Source organism: Equus caballus, chromosome 19 (assembly GCF_041296265.1).
Source record: "Equus caballus isolate H_3958 breed thoroughbred chromosome 19, TB-T2T, whole genome shotgun sequence".
Classification (NCBI taxonomy): domain Eukaryota; kingdom Metazoa; phylum Chordata; class Mammalia; order Perissodactyla; family Equidae; genus Equus; species Equus caballus.
In genome coordinates this window covers 38,515,957-38,530,146 of record NC_091702.1, presented here as the reverse complement: position 1 = coordinate 38,530,146, position 14,190 = coordinate 38,515,957, and the positions used below count along the sequence as shown (strand labels likewise).

The 14,190-nt window shown below is 36.2% G+C and overlaps 1 long non-coding RNA gene across 1 annotated transcript in view; it reads right to left on the bottom strand.

Moving 5' to 3' along the window:
• Positions 1 to 14,190, bottom strand: part of LOC111769058 (uncharacterized) — a 62,636-nt gene that overhangs the window by 30,528 nt on the left and 17,918 nt on the right. The gene's annotated exons all lie outside the window — the stretch shown is intronic.

Sequence of the window (14,190 nt, the reverse complement as noted above, 5' to 3'; positions counted from 1 at the left end):
CAATCTTGTGACTATTGTGGGAGGGACATTTCAATCATATTTACCTGTTTGGGGGTGTATAACCACTCTGTGCACCCCACTTCTTCGGTGCCCTTTCTTCCTTCGGGAAGAAAGGCCCCGGGCCATGGTCCTCAGATTTCAGCTCAGAATAAACTCACCCAAATTTTCATTTATAGATTGGTTATGGATTATTTTCATCAACAATGGTATAGCCTGCGACACACCTAGGCTCCATGGTACTAATCTTAAGGGACCATTATCCATTGTTGACAGAAATAATGTTATGTGGTATGTGACTGTACATTTACACTTTGCTTATGTGTTAAATTTGTAAAGATTTAGATCTAAATTTGTAAACTGAGATGTATTTTGCAGACTTTTCTTGCATATTTCTGGTTTCTTCATTAATAATAAATCAGCCTATTAGAAAATTTTAATTCCTGTGTTTGAGACCCAGTTAATGTCCATAAAAGGGACGAACAATTAGAATACTAAGAATGCTTTTGTGTACACTGTTCTTAAAGCTAGATGTTTTTGCTTTTTGAGGATTTTCTCCTTGATCACAGACAATTCAATGAACTAGTTGCCAAACTGATTGGTTTTTTTTGAGGAAGATTAGCCCTGAGCTAACTACTGCCAATCCTCCTCTTTTTGCTGAGGAAGACTGGCCCTGAGCTAATATCCATAACCATCTTCCTCTACTTTATACGTGGGACGCCTACTACAGCATGGCTTTTGCCCAGTGGTGCCATGTCCACACCTGGGATCCGGACTGTCAAACCCTGGGCTGCTGAGAAGTGGAACATGCAAACTTAACCACTGCACCACAGGGCCACCCCAACCAAATCTGACTTTTTTCTTCACATGTATTTTAAGAGATTTGTCAATTATACTAGCTTTTCCTAAGAAATCACTCTTGACTTGTTCACCTTTCTAATTGTAGATTAGTTCTCTAATTCATTACTTTCTCTTCTTGCCTTCATTATTTTGGGGTTTGTTCTATTATTCTTTTTTCAGTCTACTTATCTTGAATGCATAGCTCATTAATATTTAGCCTTTCTTTTTTCCCAATCTAATTATTTAAGACTTTACATTTCTCCTTCAGATGACTTTAATTGTTTCACAAGGTTTATTACAGTCTTTTAATTATCATTCAGTTCTAAGCAGTCTTTAATCTTAATGATGTATTAATTGATCCATTAGTTACTTAAAACATTTTTTTTAAAGTTCCAAATGCAATTTTTTTGGTTGATGAATTTGTCTTCAATGTTTTATATTTCTAATTTAATTTCGAAGAATGTAATCTCTGTGATATTTTTACAACAAAGCAAGAATGAAACTTGCTTTATGGTCTAACAGGTCATCCATTTTTATGACTGTTCTATGTTTGTTTTAAATTAATGTTCATTCAGCAATTGTTCAGTAAAAGAGAATATATATGAATAATAGATCATCTATTAATTGCTCTTCTAATCTTTAATATTCTTAATGCTTTCTTTAATCTGCATAACCTGTCAATTTCTGTGAGATGTGTGTTAAAATCTGCATTATCTCCCCTTGCTCATTCAACCAAACTGGCTCCTTTGCATTTCTTAAACACTCCAAACATGTTCAAAAGTCAGGGTCTTTGTTTCTAAAGTACCTTGGAGTACTTTTATCTTTATACTTTATATAGCTTGGTCCCTCACTTCCTCAGTTTCCTTAACCTGTTTTGTAAGAACCATTGTGGTACAAGGAGTCAAGTGCAGGTCTCTGAAACTGGCTCCCCTAACCCTTTGTCTCTAGCCAAGATAGTGAAACAGAGGCAATCTATCCTCAAAATAATTGAAGAGATTAGTTCCACAAACAAAGACTTAAGGACGCAGGTGTAGTATTCATTATTTCCTATCCAATTTACCTGTTTGGCTCCTATAGAAACAAGATAGATTGTGGAAGATTATGGTGGACTACCATAAATTTAAACAGCTGACAGTCTCAAATGCAGCTGCTCGAGTAGAGGTGGTGTCTTCACTGAAACAGATCTACAAAATATCTGGCATTTTGTATATGACTGTTGGTCTGCGGAATGCATTATTCTCAATCCCCATCTGTAAAGAAGCTCAAATACAGTTCATGTTTACGTGGGAGTAAAGGCATATACATTCACCATCTTGCCTAATGGTTATGTTAATTCCTGTTCTTTGTCACACCATAGTCTGCAGAGATTTAGGTCATTTTGGCTTTCTACAGAATATCATGCTGTACAGCTACATTAATGATGTTTTAATCAGACTTTGCAAGGGGTCGGCCTGGTGGCACAGCGGTTAAGTTTGCGCGTTCTGCTTCTCAGTGGCCCAGGGTTCACCGGTTCGGATCCCGGGTGTGGACATGGCACTGCTTGGCAAGCCATGCTGTGGTAGGCATCCCACATATAAATTAGAGGAAGATGGGCACGGATGTTAGCTCAGGGCCAGGCTTCCTCGGCAAAAAGAGGAGGACTGGCAGTAGTTAGCTCAGGGCTAGTCTTCCTCAAAAAAAAAAAAAAGACTTTGCGTGAAATACTCTGCAAGCATTAGTAGGACACATATGGGTAGGAGATAATCTCCATAAAGATTCAAAGGTCTGCCATATAAGGAAGTATTTAGGGGTTCAATGGCCTGGGGTCAGATGGCACATCTCCATTGGGACAGATTCATTTGGATTCTGGAGGAAGCATATTTTACATTTGGAAATATTGTTGTAACCAATTATTGAATGACTTGGAAGGCTTACTATTTTGAGTAGGGTGAAAAGCAATGTTCACCAGGTTGTAGTGAAAGCTGCCCTTTCTCTTGGGCCGTATGACTCAGCACATTCCATCACGCTAAAGAAGGATGATGTGTGGAGGCTCCAGAAAGCCGCAATAGGAGATTATGGTGCAGACCCTGGGTTTCCAGAGCAAGGCATGCCTTCTACAGCAGAGGACTATTTGTTATTGAAAGACCAGCTCTAGTCATGTTTAGGCTAGGCCCTATAGAAACTGAACAACTGACTCTAGAAGAAGAGTTGCTCATCATGAGCACTCTGCTATCAGATCCATCACGTCCCAAGATCAGGTGAATGTGACAATCTTGCACTGTTGAACGGAAATAGTACATTTGAAATTAGGCCTGAGAATGTTCAGAGGGCCCAGACTCCCATGTTATTTACCTCTGTTGCCTAATGCTACTCCCTCAACTTACCCCTATGGCTTCATCGGAGATTCCCTATATCTGACTAACAGAAAGAAAATATTTATTCCTGGTTCACAGATTGATTGCCTTTATAATGTTGGCTCTGAAGGAAAATCTTCTCAGTACATAAAGCTATGAGTTATACACTTAATTATTCACCTTTATGAGGGAGAAGTGGCCTGAGGTGTGAATATGCAATTACATTTGGGCAGTGGCTTAGGTGGATGGTCTGGAAAGAAGTTTGGAAGATTGGCACTATGGAAATTTGGCAAAGAGGCACATGGATGAACTTATAGGAATGGGCACAAAGTATATGGATTTTGTGTCTCTATTAATGCTCAACAAAGAGCACTGATCATAGAGAAGACACATAAAATTAAGATAAGATGCTTCATCCTATGAATGACAACCAGTCTCTGTTCTCAGGCACCCCTCACTGATTAGACCATGGTTTCATGAAATATGTGGCCATGTGGCAGGGATGAAGGCTAAGCATTGGTACAATAATATGTGTTCCCTCTCAATAAGCCTGATCTAGCTCCTGGCAATGCAAAACCTGCTAGCTATAGAGACTGCCACTGAGCTCATGATGAAGCACAACCCCCTTGCTGAGACCAACCAGCATTGAGTAGTAAGTTAATTATGTCCAACTCCTTATAGCCTGCAATGGGAACAAATTCTTTCTTATCAGAATTGACAACTGTTCTCAATGAGTTTGCCTTCTCTGCCCTCTGTGCTTCTGCTATCACCACTACCTTTCAGGCCTAGAGAATATCTTGATTTAATAATACTGAATTATGGACTATATAGTCCAAGACAAGACAATCCATTAAGCAAAGGAGGTGACACAATGGGTACACGACTACAGAATCCATTGGTTCCTCCATATACTACATCACCTGGAAGCAGCCAGCTTAATTGAATAATGAGGTGGCCTATTAAAGACTCAGCAAAGACACCAACTTTAGCACGCACGCTGTAGGATTGAGGGTCTGTCCTCTAGGATGTGATATATGCATTAAAGCAAAAGCTAATAGATGGGGCTGTTTCTCAATAACTGCTATACATAAGTTGGGAAAACTAGGTATGAAAGTAGAATTTTCCCGTCTCTTTATCATATTGATTGCAGAATTTGTGTCTCTTCCCCATAGTCTTAGACTCAGCTGATTTGGAAGTCCTCTTTCCTAGGAAAGGGAATGGAGGCAGTGCTTCTACTAGAAGATATGGCAAGGTTCCACTGATCTTAAAAACATGCCTATTATTTGCTGGACATTTGGAGTTTCTTATGCCTGTAGAACAACAGGGAAAAAGGAGTTACGTCACTGTCATGGATGGTTGACCTAGACTACACAAAGGAGCTGAGGTTGTTGCTGCACAAGGAGGAAAGAAAGGAGTGGCTGAAATCCTAGAAGATTCATTGTGGGCATTTCTTGGTGCCTCCTTGGCAATTATAACCACATGGTCCAACAAAGGTAAAGCCTCTAATCTCTTGAGGATGAAGGTCTCCCCATTACATATGCAACCTATATCCAGTGAGGTACTCATTGAGCATGAGAGAAATCTAGAATAAGTGAAAGGAGAAAATGATAAATATGAATTATAGTCACAGGAACAATTGCAGCAGTGGGGATTGTAACATTTCTATTAATCTTGTTTAATCATCTGTTAAGGATTATTGACCATCACGTTGAAGACTGACAGATCACACTGTAGGAATGAGCAACCCTGAATGGCGTGGGGATGGGAGATATGCTGGACATCTTTTACACTCTATTCCCTTTATCTTGGTTCACCTTTTGGCTCTAGCCATTTCTGTGGCAATCAGCTGAACACAGTTATAAACTGATAACACCTCAACTAAACTGCGCCTTATGATTTTTTGTTTCTGCCCCAAGGATTTTTGGCTGTCAATTGATAAAAAGATTTTACAAAACTGTTTTGCAGTATTTATATTCTTTGGATTGAATTTCCCCTTGCTCAAGAAGGGGCTCAGCTTTACTTTCTCTTAATCCAGGCTTGCATACATGCAGCAGCACAGCCGAGGGGCTCCTACCCTTGACACATCAGTGTCATCTAGACCAGCAGTGTCCGGAAATTACCGTTTCTATACGTCTCTGCTAGAACTTAGTATCATCTGCCTTTTTGATTTTAACTTATTTGGTATGTGTGTATGTATGTAATTTTGTTTTAATTTACATTTACCTGATAAATTGTAATGTTGAAAGTCTTTTCTCAGGTTTATCACCCAAAAACGTTTGATATTTGTGTATTTTGTGAGGTGCCTGTTAATGTCTTTCATTCATTTTTGTGTTGAGTTGTCTACTTTTTTATTTTTATTTGTTGAAGAGCTTTATATATATTCTCTATAGGAGATTTTGGTTTTTCTTTGTATTAAAGTCTATTCTTTTCTCCTAATGTTGTCTTTAGACAAATTAGGTGCCTTGATTTTAACGTGTCTGATTTATCAAACTTTTCCATTATGGTTAGTATTTACGTGTCCCAAGGGTATAAATTTATTTCCCTAGTTACTTTTAGAAGCTTTATTATTTTGCTTTTCATATTTAGATCTAAAATCCAGAGGGAGTTGATTTCAGGGTCAGATGTCGTTTTTTAAGATTATAAATCAAGTATTCATATACGGGTGAGTCTATTTTTGGACTCCCTCTTGTTCCATGGTATTTTGGTCTATTCTTACATAAATACCACATAGTCTAAATTATTGTTAGTTTCATAATAAGACTTGATATGTGGAAATGTAAATCTTTCACCTTTGTTCTTCATTGAGATCATCTTGAACACACTTGCCCCTTTAGATTTTCATATAAATTTTGACTAAATTTTGCCAACTTCAAATAAACATCTGCTGGAATCCAGAGTTAGTAATAGATGTATAAAACATTTTGGGAGAAGTGATATCTTTACAATACTGAGCATGAACTATCCTTCTGTTAAATTTCTAAAAACTTCTTGAAATATTTTTTGTAGTTTTCTGTAGGGAGAATTTTCACATCTCTTTAAAAAGGGTATATTCATAGGTATGTGACATTTTCTAATGATACTTCTAAATGGTAGCTTATGAATTATATTTTCTGGTTGCTGCCATAGGAAGATATCATTGATTTTATACATCAATTTCTATCTATTAGTATTTAGAAATTAATTTATCAATTCTTTTTCCTGTGGACGCTTTTGAGTTTTTCTATGTATACAATATGGTATCTAAGAATATTCTGTTTTATTTTTTTACCTTCTGAAGCCTGGTCCCTCAGGGTTACTGTAAATATTCAATAAGAACATAATTACCCTTTGACCTCGTTCCCAACACAGACACAGATGAAAAGAAGTCAATTTTTTAATTTGCTGTTTTTCTTTTTAACCTGAGGGGTGACTCAAGGGTCACAAGGATTTATGAGCTTGTTTCACAGAAGAAAAAGAATGCCTTTAAGGAAGTTACAACCAGCAGATAACCAGCCCCAGGCTGCTGCTGACCCAAGAAGTCTGGTTGCCCAAGAGCTTATCTGGAGTGAAAGAAACACAGACTTCCCCTTTGTTTCTACAAAACTCCTCCTCCCAAGCCCCTTAGCTCTATAAAACCCCCTGCTTTGTTCTTTTGTTAAGGCAGATTTGAGAGAACCTATCCTCCTGCCTTCTCATTTTGGCCAATTTGAATAAACTTTTCTCTACTTCCAAGCACTGATGTCTCAGTGATTGGCTTATTGCGCATTGGCACACGAGCTTGAGTTTAAGAGGTTCAGTATCACTTCCAATCATTATAGGCATATTATGTGTGTGTGTGTGTGTTTTTTTCAACTGGCCAGAACTTACTATATATTGTTAAATAGAAGTGCTGATAACAAATGTCTTTGTTTTGTCTCCAATTTCAGGGGAAATACTATCAATATTTCATGATTATGTATGATGTTTGTTGCAGTTTTTTTTTAATGAATACTTTTTATAAATTAAGCAGTTAAGGAAGTGCTATCCATTCCTAGCTTCATATGGCTGTCTTCTTTTTTAATCACAGATAGGTTTGAATTATATCAAATCATTTTTCCACATATACTGAGATGATTTTTTTCTCCTTTTTATCTGTTTATGTGGTGAATAACATTGATTTTCAAAAATTAAGCCAATATTGTATTGAAACATAAAAGCCTCTTGGTTAAGCTCTTGTCTTTCTATATATACATGGATTCAATTTTTAATGCTTTTTAAAGATTTTTATTAGTTTTCTTATATAGAAGTATAACATACAAATAATAAAATATGCAAATCTTAAATGTTACAACTGGATAAATTTTTAGAATTGTATACTCCCATGTAACTACTATTTAATCAGATATTTATAACATTACCTACACCTAGAGGCCTCCCTTATGCCCCCTCCCGGTTAATACCAGTCCCAAACATAAGCACTATTCTGACTTCTACCGTGATAGATTAGATTTGCCACTGCTTGAACTCTATATACATAGAATCATACAATATGTACTTTCTGTGTCTAGTTTCATTTTCTCAATATTATGTATGTTTGCCTTTGTGTGGCAACAATTCTCTGTTTTACTCTATGTATAATATACCATTGTATGAATATACCACTATTTTGTCTCCAAGTTTGGGTATCATGAATGAAGCTTTCATCCACACTCTCATACATAACTTTTGTTGCATTTATACATTCATTTCTGTTTTGTTTATACATAGGAGTAGAATGACTAATAACTTAGGGCATTATATATTCAGATTAGTAAACACTGCTAAAAGATTTTCAAGGTGGATGTATCCATTAAAGTTCACAGAGATGTATGAGAGTTCTATTTGCTTTTCATCCTCATTAATACTTGGTGTCTTTTTTTTAATCTTAGCCATTCTAGTGGAGTAGTGATAGCTTTTGTGGCTTAATTTGCATTTTTCTGATAACTAAAGATTTGAAGACACTTTTATATACTTATTGGGCATTTGTATATCCTGTTTTCTAAAGTGGCTATTTAGTATTTTGCCCATTTCTTAAATAGGTTTTATATCCTTTTGTTATTTGTAGGAATTTTCTATATGTTTCAGTACAAGTAGGACATGTGTATTATAAATATTTTACCAGTCTTTCAGTTGATATTTCTCACCCTTAATATCTTTTGGTGAACTACAACTTAATTATAACAAAGTCTAATTTATTAATATTTTATGGTTAATGTTTAAGAAATCTGCTTAAGGAAACTGACTTCCAAGGACATGAGCTTTTCTTGTATCTTATCTTTTAGAAGCTTTTACTTATTGTTGTTTCACTGTTTACTTCCTTAGCTATGATTCTTCTGGAATTAAATTTTGGACTTGGTGTGAGGCGGAGGTCAATATTCATATATTTTAAAAATATAGATATCAAGTGAACCAGTACCTTACACTGAAAGAACTGTATCGCTTCCCGTTTTGCAGTGTCATTTTCATCATTGACCAAATATTTGTATGTTACATATGTGTTGTCTTCTTTTTAGTACAATAAAGCATTTTTTTAATCAAGCTTAGTTTAAGTTTTATTTTGTAACAAGATTTCTTTGTTATTTTGATACTTTGCATTTCTGTACATATTTTGGAATCACTTTTCAATTTCTAGAAGAAACATCAGAAGGAAAGAAATTTTTCTGGCATTTTGATTGGAATTATATTTTCTATAGATGAACTTGCATAGATATGATATCTTTGTGATGTTAAGTCTTTCAATCTATAGACATAGTATAACTCTCTTGTCATTTAGTTCTCCCTCATTTCTGTCAAAAATAAATCCAGTACAGAACCTTAAATGTTTTATTTTTATCTTAAACACTACACTTTATTTTGCCTATCATTGCAGCCCCATTTTGTATTTTAGTCCGCCTTTCAAATAGTTCCATTCAAGTTACTACTAAAATGTTGAACAGGGCAGAAGCAAGCATAATTCACTAGGTATACTACTAGGAAAGCTTCCTCCAAGTTTATGTGAAGATTCAATAGCCACGTCCTGGATATGCTCACTCAGTTAATTATGAATTTATCGATGTGAATTTTCATGCAGCTCTTATTTCTCCAGCTTTTCTCAAGTACAGCAGGAAATATTTATTAAGTTTTAGATAGATTATGACTATATCATTTTATTACAGAAGCTGTGGTCAGAGCTTTTTAAATTATTTGCCACATTGAACATCCAAGGATAAGCAGAAGCAACACCAGGCTTTCTGGAAGAATTCCCTCAGCAGCTTGTGCATGACCGGCCTCGTTCCCTTATCTCCACTCTGCCCCATTAGCTCTAAATCCTACTCTTGCATGTGTCTCTGGGAATACATTTATTCGTTTCAACTTGATATATTTTTACTGCCTACCTAGAATAACTTTGTTCATTTGATATTGTTTGTGCCTAAAGTTTGGCCTGAGTTTTTGCTTCTGGACGTAACACTTGCTTGGTCAACAGTCCAAATGATGGTCCATCTGGATTTCTAATTAGGCCTAATATTCTTTCTGTTCTTCCATTCTGTCTCTGGTAATTGTTTGTGAAATCTCGTATCAACAGAGTTAATAATTCTATGAAAAAGAATGAAATTTGCCTGATACAGTGAATTCATTATCACCATTTCCTACTTCTGAGAAACCTCACACTATCGTGTTCCTAATTTCCTCTCTGTAATCTTGCCAAAGATCAATTTCAAGTTCAGATTGGTAGTTTGTGGGATAGAAATTGTATCTATGCACAATCATAAAGTGCTCTGTCTTATGTAACCTGCTCTTTTTCATTTAAAAATATATCATGAAAATCATTCTTATGTTATGCATCTGATGACCACCTATCTATTTTTGCTAATTATTTCTTCTCAGATAAATCTTCTAAAGGTTCTCAACTGAGATGATTTGATGAATCATGGAGCAAAAAGAGTAACTATTTACTATAGAGATTCAATCAATTTTGAGACATCCAGTAGAGTTAAAGACCACTTTAAAAATAGAAAGAATGGTGGTTACCAGTGCCTGGGGGATTGGGGAAATGGGGAGATGCTGGTCAAAGGGTGCAAACTTCCAGCGATAAGACAAATAAGTTCTGGGATCTAATCTTTAGCATGGGAATTGTAGCTAATAACACTGTATTATAAACTTGAAATTTACTAAAAGAGTAAACCTTAAATGTTCTCATAAAAAAAGAAATGGTAAATTACGTCACATGATGGGATATTAGCCAATTCTGTAGTGGTAATCATTTTGCAATATATAAGTATATCAAATCAATATGCTGTACACCTTAAACTTACACAAAGTTATATGTCAATTACATGTCAATAAAGCAGTGGGGGGGCGGGGACGAAAGGAGTTGTTCAGGTGATCCCTGAGGTTTATAAAGTAATTCTTGGACATGAAGTCTGGTGAACTCTTACCAGTCCTGATTGCCTGGCCCAGAGCCATATCATCAGCTGAAAAATAATTCTAGCTTTCCATGTCTCTCTACCAGGTACACAACTTTGTGATTGTAACCTATTCCTCGGGGCAATTTAGGATTTAGGACCAGTTCTCAAGGAAATCCTGAAACTGCTCTAGTTTCCATGACAAAGTGCAGAGAACAGGTCCCCTCCTTCACCAGGGCAATCATTTGCTCCCACAACTCCATTAACCAGTGAAAATTTTAAATTATTTATTTGTCGCTATTGGATAGATATAACTTTTTAAATTTAATCTCACAAAAGTCTACCTCTACCTCTATTGTTTCTAGCACATTCTGTTTACCCTTCAATGTACTACCTGAGTTCTTCCTCCATAAAGATTTTTGTAACGATGCCATCCCATATTAGCTTCTTTCTTGGAATATCTGTGGAACTTAAAATCTTTAAAGCTTACAGATTCATTAGAGTTAAAGTTAGAAAGGAACATTGGAGACCTTTAGCTTGCCCATCCTATTTTACAGAAAGGAGTCTGAGACACAGAGAAGTGAGATAAATGGGAATGATGTGTAATTTCACATTACGTATGTTGTTTAAGTATGTATATTTATCACACATATATGTTTGTGCTACATATAGACACATATGCACATTTATATAAACGTGTGTATGTAATGCATTCTCTTAGTTGGTCACCTTCTTGAGTGTTTTTTTCATTATCTCTATTGGTTCTAAAAATGCAATGTTATTTATTTACCAAACACATTAAATTAATTGGGAGAAGAGCTTTGCAAAATAATTCTATAAAGATCTCAAAACTATAAATAGTTTCTGCCAATAATTCTCAGATAATGGAACACTATTTAATTTAAATGTACTCCTTCAATCTCTTTTAGTTCTTTCTCTCTCTCTCTCCTTAATCAGGCGAGAAAATAAGAAATGCCAATAGAACAAGCCAAGGTTTAACAGGATTGATCCTGTTGAGAGTTGTGCAGAATAGTGTAAAGATCCAAGAAAAGACACATTCTAGCTCCAAGCACAACGAAATGTCTAGGTGGTTTGTCAATGTGCCGTTAAATCCCCCTCTGAAGGGAAACATTAAAAATTCTTCCCACTGTGCCTTTAAAAAGCCTCTAGTGTGTTAGCTGGGATTCTGCTGCCAGACTAGCTGGGACATTCCTCATCTTTCACCACTGAGATTCTCTAAATGTCTGTCTCCAGTTGCAGGGCTTGCTGAATAGGTCGGCATTACGTCATGCTCTCAGAAAAGGTGGCAAAACAAGCTGATTGTCTATTCCCTCTGTTTATTATTTATTTTAGGCAAATGTGAACCCTTAGATTTGAGACACAGCACTCTTGGTAACTAAAGCACAGAACAATAGCCTAAAGGAGGTGAAGGGTAGGGGTTGGCAGCCAGTTCTCACTTGGGAAAGCTTGAGGAGGTGGGGTGTGGGGGTGACCAGGGGGGCAAAACGTGAGTCAAAAGAGAAGTCCAAGTGTGTGTCTGGGATCCTTTAACGGAGGCAGAATACTGACTAGTTGAGCAAATTAAGTCCTTTCAGGGGCGTCCAGATAAACGATTGGTTTGCATTCAAGCAGAAAATACCATTATTTCTGGTTTCGTGTAGTGTACATTAGAGAAAAGAGATGACAATTCCTCCTCTGTAACCTGAGTATATGAAAGAGATAAGCATGCAAGAAAGTGAGGGAGAAAGTATTGCTGACTTCTTCTTTTCCCCAAAAGAAAGTAAATTTGTTGAGGATGACTTTTTAAAAATACCAAATTAATGAAAAGTGGAAAGAAATATATAATCACTCATTCTGTGAAACGTCTGTCCTAAATTGTGTGGCAGGTGTGGCGAAGAGCGATGAGATCTTCGATGGATCCACTCTTTCAGGTGCTCCGTTGCAATTCCACCTGCACAGGAGCAGCTGGTGGAAGCTGCTGGTATGTAGGGTCAGTTGGTGTCAGGTTTTGATATTTTATTTGAACTAGAACCTCCTTCAATAATCTGAATCAGAACAATCTAAAAATCCCTCAATAATCTGAATTTTCAAAGTAAGAGCAAAATGTTGAAAGGGGACATTTGTGTGTTTGTGAAGAAACTCATTTCTCATTAAACTGCAATGTGGTGATGACAAGTGCTAACAGATTTATTTTGATTCCTGAGGGAGAAATCACAGAAAAATGCAATTTTATGCATTAATATATATAAACTTAATATGCTAAAATTTCAGTGCTCGTTTTAAGACACAATGCCTATGTGTGTTATGGATATTAGATTCTAAATTGAAAGGAAAAATGAGTCTCTTTAATTTTGGGTAGACTTTGCTTTATGTTAGTAAAAGTTTGTAAGAGCAATTTTTTTCTTTATATTCTTATAGTCTATGAGATAAAATATTCTATGAAATTTAGAGAGTGACTTAACCACAGAAGTACATGTTAAAGTTGAAGGTTCATTTGTATGAATACAAAAAAGTTAAAAAAGATGTAATGTACAGTAGAGTTGATGCGGGATCGGTGAGCCGAGGAGTCGAAAGAATGATTTCTTAGACTCTCAAGATCTGGCAGTAGTGCTCTTTTATTTAGAGAATAGTGTGGAATAGCATGGGGACAGGACCCATGGGCAGGCAGAGCTGGTGCGTGGGGACAGGACCCACGGGCGGTCAGAGCTCCTGCTGCTGCCCCAAGTTGAGGGTTAGGGCTAATTTTATAAGGCATGGGTACATGACTTATTTTTACTGGAAAAAAAGAAAAGATGATGTAAAAAGTCATTAAATGATTTCAGTGCAGATGGGGTCTGGTTATTGTGCGGTCATATAACTTTAGATACAAATCTGGCCATATAGATCGGCATGTAGGTGAGGATGTCCTGGGCTTCGCTCCCTGGGGCGGTCCTAATTCATACCATAAAAAAAGTCCACTGGGTCGTATAGTTTGGCATGTAGGCCAGGTCACCTTGGGCTTCTCTAGCTGGGGCAGCCTTAATCCACATCAGAGTGACTAGTTAATAACACTGTTGTGTATTTGAAAGTTGCTAAGAGTAAATATTAAAAGTCCTCATCATAAGAAAAAAATTTTTTTGTAACTTTTCGGTGATGGATATTAACTAGACATTGTGATGATCATTTCACAGTGTACACGAATATTTAATCATATTGTACAACTGAAACTAATATATTGTTATATGTCAATTATGATACAATAAAAGGTTTTGATATGAAAGATGAGTTGAAAATAGAGGAGAGAGAAATATACATACAAATACAATACATACATTTAATAGATGTAAGGTGTAGAATGCACGCACACATATAACATATTTAAATCTAGAAACATATCAGTATGCTGTGGGTCTGGATTTGAATCTTGGTTTTCTTGTATATAGTTGTGTGAGCTTGGACTATCTAATTAGTGTCTCTAAGGTACGATCATCTTCTACGTACAATGAGTATGATGATTCCTATCTCATAGAGTTGTTTCAATGATTAACATAAGTGATATCACATACATAAAGGGTTTAGCATTGCATCCTGTGCTTGGTAAATGTTCAACTGGTTTTCGATATGTTGTATTCTCTTATCGTCCCATGTAGCTTGGTTCACTG